The 7,742-nt window shown below is 52.9% G+C and overlaps 1 long non-coding RNA gene across 1 annotated transcript; it reads right to left on the reverse strand.

Moving 5' to 3' along the window:
- Positions 1-303: 303 nt before the first annotated feature.
- LOC142038566 (uncharacterized) lies at positions 304-7,180 on the reverse strand. Its single transcript, XR_012652597.1, has 3 exons — positions 4,134-7,180; positions 3,740-3,798; positions 304-1,210 (listed from the first exon to the last, which is right to left on the reverse strand). It is a non-coding gene; the product is annotated as an uncharacterized LOC142038566 (long non-coding RNA).
- Positions 7,181-7,742: the final 562 nt, after the last annotated feature.

Here is a 7,742-nt window from a genome sequence, read left to right on the forward strand (position 1 = left end):
GGAAAAAAACCCATAACATTCAGTTGCCTCTCTTTTTAAATGTTTAGACAAATACCTAACTGCTTACATACACCTAACAAATCATATACTACAGCTATTTGGCAGTTACAGTTTAAACAATGCAAGTCAATTTGTAAAATCCCCAGCGCTGCAATACCTCACACTACCAAAAAGGACTGGTGGGTTTCCTAATGCTTTTGGCAGTACTGAAGCATGCAGAGCAACACGTTTTCATGTTATCTCGACTGTTACAACTGAGAAACCAAAGACCAGTGATGCCATCGACTTTAGGAAGATGGGCTGTGCTTGGGTCTTTGGAAGGAAATTGACTTTTTTTTTTTTTTCCTCTTTTTTTAAAGAGAGTGAAAAGTCTTGTTACTGATGACTTCTACTGTCAAGTCGATCACCTCTGAAGATCCACTCTGATGGGAAGTTCCTAAAACAAAATTTCTTTGAGAGAGAAAGACTTCCATTTTGGAAAATCTCTTTCCAACTGAAGTCAAAATTACACACTGTAGGTTAAAGGAAAAAATACATTCCTGAAGCAGTAACTCATCAAAACCACCTCAGGACTCACTGTCACTAGTTACAAGGCTGCTAATGCTTCCTGGGAAAGCCTGGAAAACACACAGATGCGACGCCCATTTGTCCCGTTTTGCCCGCGTCTCTTCTTTGACCTTGACTGCTTTTAGTACAGATGCTAATTATCTCCGTAACGTTTTTGAGTACTACTATAAGATATTTAAAAAAAAAAAAAAAATCATTGACTGTAAAAGCATAAAGGTTTTATCATGAAAACAAAGTCTGTTTCTTCTGAACAGCTGAACTCTTACGAACAGTTTCTTCCCTCTTTTAGTACAAAATTAGTTTCACAGTATCATTTACTAGCAAGCACACAGAAACAGAAGATTATGCTTTCAGGAAGAGAAAATAAACTGAGGGAAGTAAACTTTGTATAGGTGTAACATGCTCCAGAACAGAACTTATTTTTAGTATTTGTGTTAAAATATTTCATGTAAAAAAAAGTAGAAGGAGAGCTGGCACACTCTCAACGTTAAAGTCCGTACCGCAAGTACCTTTGGAAAAACGCAGACACACATCGTAGGCGTACCTTGTACTTGCAGGCCTCTACGGAATCTTTCCATCTGTCTCGTACCGCCACGGCAGAAGAAAGGGCAACCACGGCAAAACGGTGCCAGCTGACATCCAGCTGAGCGAAGAAAAAAAAAAAAAAAAAACATTAGCACAAAGCTGGGGAGGAATCCAAAGCTGCCCTTTTTTTTTTTTTGTGAAGGTTTGTGAAGACAGTACGACTGAGCGGAGGAAAAACTATTTTTGCGTCATCTTCGGTACGGTTGTTGACACAGGCCACTAGAGCTTTTGCATTTTTCAGACAACTGTGCCTTTTTTTTTTTTCCCTTTCTTTTTTGACTCACTGGCAACTTTACTTTCACTAGAACTCACTTTCCTAGATACACGCAGGTGACACACATAGAGACCTACCTACGTTTTGTCAAGCCTTAGTATAGCCGAGGCTATACGTCCCAAGTTGAGTATTTTTGCTAGAGAGCACAGCAACACATCTGTCCTTGTGAACTGCCTCGTTGCAAAAAAAGAATCATTTTTTCCAGGCCGTTGCTCCAAACGGGCAAGATCTTTTAAAACCGCAGTTGTGCCACCAAACCCGCTCAGGGTCCCTCCTAGCTTTTGACCGCCCTGAGATTTAACAGGCACACGCTCCATTCCATCTTCCAACAGCAAAAATACGTTAACGCTCTCGGACCCAGAGCGCAACCCTACGGATGTCCACGCACACACCCTGCCGTTTTGATGAGGAGCCACCGAGCACCCCTGCGAGCACAGCTGCACGCGCCGGATCGGCTTCCCCTACGCCCCGAGTTACCGGTTCCGGTGAACGTAGTTTCTGACGCTTTAAACCGAAAACCGTATCTCGACGCTCCGCCACAGTAGAAACGACCCATCGCCAGAACGCTACAAAAACGCAGTAACGCCAATTGCAAACCCACAGCAGCAACAGCTCCAGAAATATTTAGACCAGGAACAAGGGAGAAAAATAAAACAGCTTCATCTCACGCACAGGGGAGCGGCAGGCAGAGAAAAGGGTCGGCATTCTGAGCCCTTACAGAAAACGGGCATTCTCCTTCCATTCCTCAGCCCGTCCGTGAAGGTCTAAATACTGCAACACTACTACGGCAACGTCGAGAGCAGGGAACAGCAGCCCGGCCGCCGGACTTGCCACTGACCCGTGCTATTTCCGTAGCAGGACGCGTACGCAGAGGGACACGTTTTGCCACACGCAGCCCTGAACTTCCTGAAAATTTACGTTTACCAAAAAAAGCCATTTGGAACATATTGCCAAACAACATTCGGCAAGAAAGCTTTGATGCCTGTGACACACGCAAGTTTTTGGTCACTTGCTATTTGCTTCCTGTTGCTGCTGCTGTTCTTCCTTCAGAAATTCTACTCGTAGCCCAGTTATTCACTACTGGTTCAAGCATTTGCCTTCCTGGTATTACCAGCACATTCACAGAGGCAAATAACTTGCTTGCTCTTCTACAATTATCCAAACGACAACTACAGCCATGAAAGAGAAGGAGAGGTCAGGCAGCAGAAGAGCTCTGCAGGCTGGCACCAGTCAATATTGCACTCTCGAAGAACAAACAACAACAAAACAAAACCGTGACCCTGTATCCTTCTTTTTTTTTTTTTTTTTTCCCCTTCTTCTTTCAGAGCTCATCCCTGCCTCAGCATTTTGTCTTGCCAGAGCATGAAGCGCAGGTGATCCGTACCCTGACGACTTTTGCGTGTGATGAATGCCTGTTCAGAAATAGTCCAGATCTGCAAGACTGGTGTCATTTCTATGGTTTTAATCATCATAACTCACATTTTATTTACTCACGCATTTGTGAGGAAACTAATTAACTTTTAGACACTGCCTCTCCTTTTTTTGAGGGGTGGGGGTGGAAATGTGTTAGAGACTGAAAAACATTACAATTCAGAGCTCCCAACCACGAGGGAGTGGTGGAGAAATCAATGAAAGCAAAGACCAACAGCAGCAACATCAGCTGAAAGTTGGCTTTCATTCCGATCACGTACTTAAGCGACTCTCCTTGCAAGTCTATGCCTCGGTCCTAGGAATGGCTAGTCCCTTTTTGGAAGGACAAACTTTCTCACTTAAAAGTCCTAGACTGAAGACTCCGCTGAACGGAATGGGGATTGTGCCACGGGACAACATGCCCTCAACACTCTTAATGGGGAAGGGAAAAAAAAAAAAACAAACCCAAATAAAAATCAAGTACCAGTTCCCATCATGTTTCACTCATTACATTTCTACTGGCATCTAGGTGCTCAAAAATGAACTACAAGGACACCACATATTCCTAAAAATTCAGTTATACATAAAAAAGTAAAAGGCTGTTTCCAACTTGCCCATAAAATCAGTATGAACAGAGAGAAGAGAAACACTCGACCCCCTAAAGCAGCTAACAGGCAGCTCTGAATTTACCAGACAGGAAATTTCATTCTTTCACCTGAAACAAAAACACATCAAGAGACCAGTTCAGGAACAGGGCACGATCTGTTAACAGCAATTTTTCCATCAGCTTTTCGGCTCTAGCAGCAAATTTGCCTTCTCTGTGGGTTTAACGTGGAGCATCTGTAGTGCCCTCGAACTCGCAAGTGTTTCTCTCCGCTCCCCCAGCCCGATACGTGCGATTACCTGAGCAGCAAGCGGAACTAACCACGCAGGATTTTCTTCGTGTGACGCGGAAGGTGACGCTAGGAGAAGAGGAGACAAAGAAATGAACCTGCTTGTCACACCCAGCCAACGGTGAAAAGACAGGGGAGGATTCTGCCGGAAGGGCTCTGCACCCCAGGAGCTCCCGCCAGCCGGTTTCTCTCCCCTTTGCCCGGTACCGAGGGGACGACGGCACCTCGCCCGCGCCCCCTCGCGGGGCGGGGGGGGCTGCCCCAGGTGAGCCGGGGGACCCCCACCTCGCTTCTGCCCGCGGGAACGGACCGGGAGAGACACTCCACGCAGAGAGAGGAGCGTGGTGTGGATTGCATGCCCGAGGGAAGAGGCCGGGCTCCCCGCTGGCAGAAGGACAACTCACCTCCCTGCTGCTCGGAGCTGCTTGCTGCGGACAGCCCTGCCTGCGCCCGGCCGCTCTTCGGCCGTGCTGGGAGCGCAGTCCGGCCGACGGACGCGCCAGCGAAAAGACGCTCCAGCTAATCGCGCCCCCTGCTCGTTACAGCCGCAGGTACTTTTGCCTCTGGCTAATGCACGCTCCAGACAGCGGACACCCCGCCTCGTTCCAGCTCCCGCTTGCTACAGTTCTGGCTCCTTGAAGCCCCAGCTCCGCACTGAAGCTCCGGCTGATTTCAGCTGCTTCTCCTTACAAGCTCCAGCTACGTGCAACGGTCTCGGCTTTCCATAAGGTTGCATATCAACTGCTGTCAGAACTGGAGCATTAGGATTAAACAGCAGAGTTACACGCCAAGTAAATATTCGTTAAGTTTGGGCGATTAATTACTTAATAACTATTCTGAGCGGCGCAGAAAGAACAGCTGGACTCAAAGAGGGCACGTGGGGTCTGAAAAGCGCCTTTCCCCCCCACAGACCATCGCAGATGTTGAGCTCGGCCTGCTGCGTGCCGGCCTCCCGAACTTCGGCGTCCCACACAACCAGACCCCCATCTACGGGGAGGGACCACGCACCCTGCCCGCCCCCCGCTTCCCCCCGCAGCCCCCAACACCCTCCCACCCGCCTGCAAAACCAGCCAAGCCGGCTCCCGCTTTTGGCCCCCACACCAGCTGACTCGGGGCCCGTTTGGGAGCCAAAAAACCCGGCCGCTGAGCCTGTTCTCAAGGCCCAAACACGCAGGGCCGGACCTCTGTTTCTGGGCCCAAAGCCGCGCAGCTCGGTCTGTTTCCGAGCCCCCAAATCAGCCACGCGAGCCTGTTGTCAAGCCCCAGGAACAGAAAACTTGTTCTCCATTTCTGACCCTGCAGTGCCCACGGGCGACGCCGAGCGTAGCCACCCCACAGCCCTGCGCCCCCGGGGCCCCACGCGCAGTTTCGGGGAGCGCTCGGGACCTGCAGAGGGCCCGGCCCCACGCCTCTCCAGGGCAGCCCCAGCACAGGCAGGGCGTCGCTTCTCGATTGCCGTTTCAGGCTTTATTTCCCCGCCATCACCGGCACGGCCAGGCCCCCCACCCCAAACCTCCCAGCCGAAGCACCCCCGCGGGTAGCCGGGCCCAGCCACCCGGAAAACAAGAAAACCAAAGAGGGAACAACAAGACAGACAACGTGGGGAAAGGCAAGGAGAAAGACACAGAAACAGAGAGAGCGCGGGAGGGATAGGGAGCAGGACAGAGAGATGGAGCAAGAAAGGAAAAAAGGACGGGAGGCAGAACCAAGGGAAAGAGAGACAAGGACGGGGAGCAGGACAAAGGGACGGAAGAGGAAAAAAAATTAGCGACGGGCTGCAGGACAGAGATGAAGGGATTAAATAGACACAGGGAGCATGACAGAAGGACAGAGAGGAGACAGACAAAAGGGACAAAGAGCAGGCCAGCATCGGAGGGGAAAAAAAACCAACTGCGATGGGCAGTGGGAGAGAGAGATGGAAAAAAGAAAAAAAATACTGAGGAACAGAAAAAAGAAAGCAGCGACAGCTAGCTGGACAGGGGGACACAGTTAGAAAGGGCGGGAGAGGGAAGGGGGCAGAGAAAGACAGACAGAAAAGGTAGCGAAAGAAAGCAAGGCAGAGGGACAGCAAGGCGGGGGGGAAGGGACAGGGGTCTGGACAGAGATGGAGAAATAAGCAGCAGGGACAGAGGAAAAGAGACAGAAAGAGGGACAGGGAACATGGCAGAGAAGGAAAAATCAGGACAGCGGCAGGACGGAGATCAAAAACTGGGACGGTCCTCAGGACAGAGAGGAATACGAATACGAGCAGGGAGCGGGACAAAGGGATACAGCGAGAAACGACGGGACAGGAAGCAAGACAGAGCGACAGACAAGAACGATGACGACGAGAGAGAGAGAGCGAGAAAGGCAAAGACCGTGAGAAGCACGGGGCAGTGGGGAATTAGAAAGCGAGGTATCAGGAGCCCTGCAGATAGAGGGAGGGTGAATAAAAAAGGGGCAGGAAGCAGCACAAAGGGTCACAGAGAGTAAGAGATGAACAGGAAGGAGGACAGGGCCAGTGAGATCCACAATGACAAAAATAAACAGCAACAGCGAGCAAGACAAAGGGCGAGAGAGAGAAACAGAACGTAGGAAGAAGAGAGATAGGAAGGCAGGGACACGGAGCAGCACATAGAGGCGCAGAGAGGAAAAGAACGCCAGAGAACAGGCCAGAGAAATTGGGAGGCGGGGAAAGAGGCGGATGCAGATCAGGACAAGGAGATGGAAAAGGAAAAAACAGCAACTGGCTGCAGGACAAAGACGGGGGTGGGGGTAGGGAGAGGAAGAGGGAGCAGGACAAGAGAATAGACAGAAGAGGAGAGGTACAGGGAAGCAAAATTAAAAAAAAAAAAACAAACCACAAAAACAAACCCCAAACGTCACAGCAGCATGAGAAAGCGAGGGGGAGGCAGGGAGGGACCGGGACGCACAAGAGGAGCGACAGGGCCCCGAGGGCCCAGCACTCACCACAGCTCTCGCTCTTGGAGCTGCCAGGAGGCCTTGCCAGCTCAGAATCTTCCTTCTCCTTCTCTCCTGCCCTCCTCTTCTGTAACTGCAGTCGCTTGGCTGTCCTCCACATAACGGAACACGCGAGCGCCTCGCAGCTCTTACGAGATGAGGCCCCCTAGACACGTAGCCTCGCTCGCTCGCTCACTACGTGGCCGTACCGCGCTGCTGGTCATGCATACAGACCCTGGCGGTCTGACCTGCTGTGGACTACGAGGAGGGATCCTCCCACACCCAGAGAGGCAGGCTCTCTCTTGCCTGCAGCGGGAGGCAGCTGCCGGCCGGCCTTCCGTTTCTTCTTCTCTACCTTTCTGTGGCCTCTCCAGCTTCAGCAGCTCCCGTCCACAGCCAGCAAGCGCTCCGCCTGTCCCTCTGTGCTCCCGCGCCGCGAGGAGAGGGAGGCCAGGCAGAGACAGCCCACGCGAGCCTGAGGCTGCTGCAGTCAACGGCATCCCCGGGGACGAGCGGACAACCGCACTCACAGCGTGGCCTCTGGGAGAGGGAAAGAGGCAGCAGTGACCGTTATTAGCGTAGCTCGACCCCGGCCGGAGCCCCTCCTTCCGCAGGGGCTTCCGCAGACACCGCTCGTTCCCCGCGCCGCTGCTAACGGCACCCACGTTCAGGGAGACTCGAGAACATCGGAGGGCCAGCTTGCTGCCCTCACGACAGGGCTCGGGGGCTGCCTGCGGCTACAGCACAGGCTTCAGGGGAGGGGCTGGAGCTGGGGGCAGCCGGACGGGCCGAGCGGGGCCGGGGGAAGGCGCCGGGGGAGCTCCGGCGACTCGGGGAGGCGCCCGCTGGCCGCGCCTGGGGGGTGCCCGCCTCCGTCCCCTCTTCCCTTCTATCGGCTCTCGGGGAAGTGCCCGGCGCTGCCCTGGCCCGGCTCGCCTCCGGCGGACCGGGAGCCCGCCGCAGCGGCCGCTTCGCAGCTTCCCGTCCCGCCAGCCCCGGGCGGCCGGCAGGCAGGAGGCACCCCCCCGCCACCGCCCCCGCCCCGGCCCCCGCCGGAGGGGATCGCTGGCCTC

Source organism: Buteo buteo, chromosome 13 (genome assembly GCF_964188355.1).
Source record: "Buteo buteo chromosome 13, bButBut1.hap1.1, whole genome shotgun sequence".
Taxonomy (NCBI): Eukaryota; Metazoa; Chordata; class Aves; order Accipitriformes; family Accipitridae; genus Buteo; species Buteo buteo.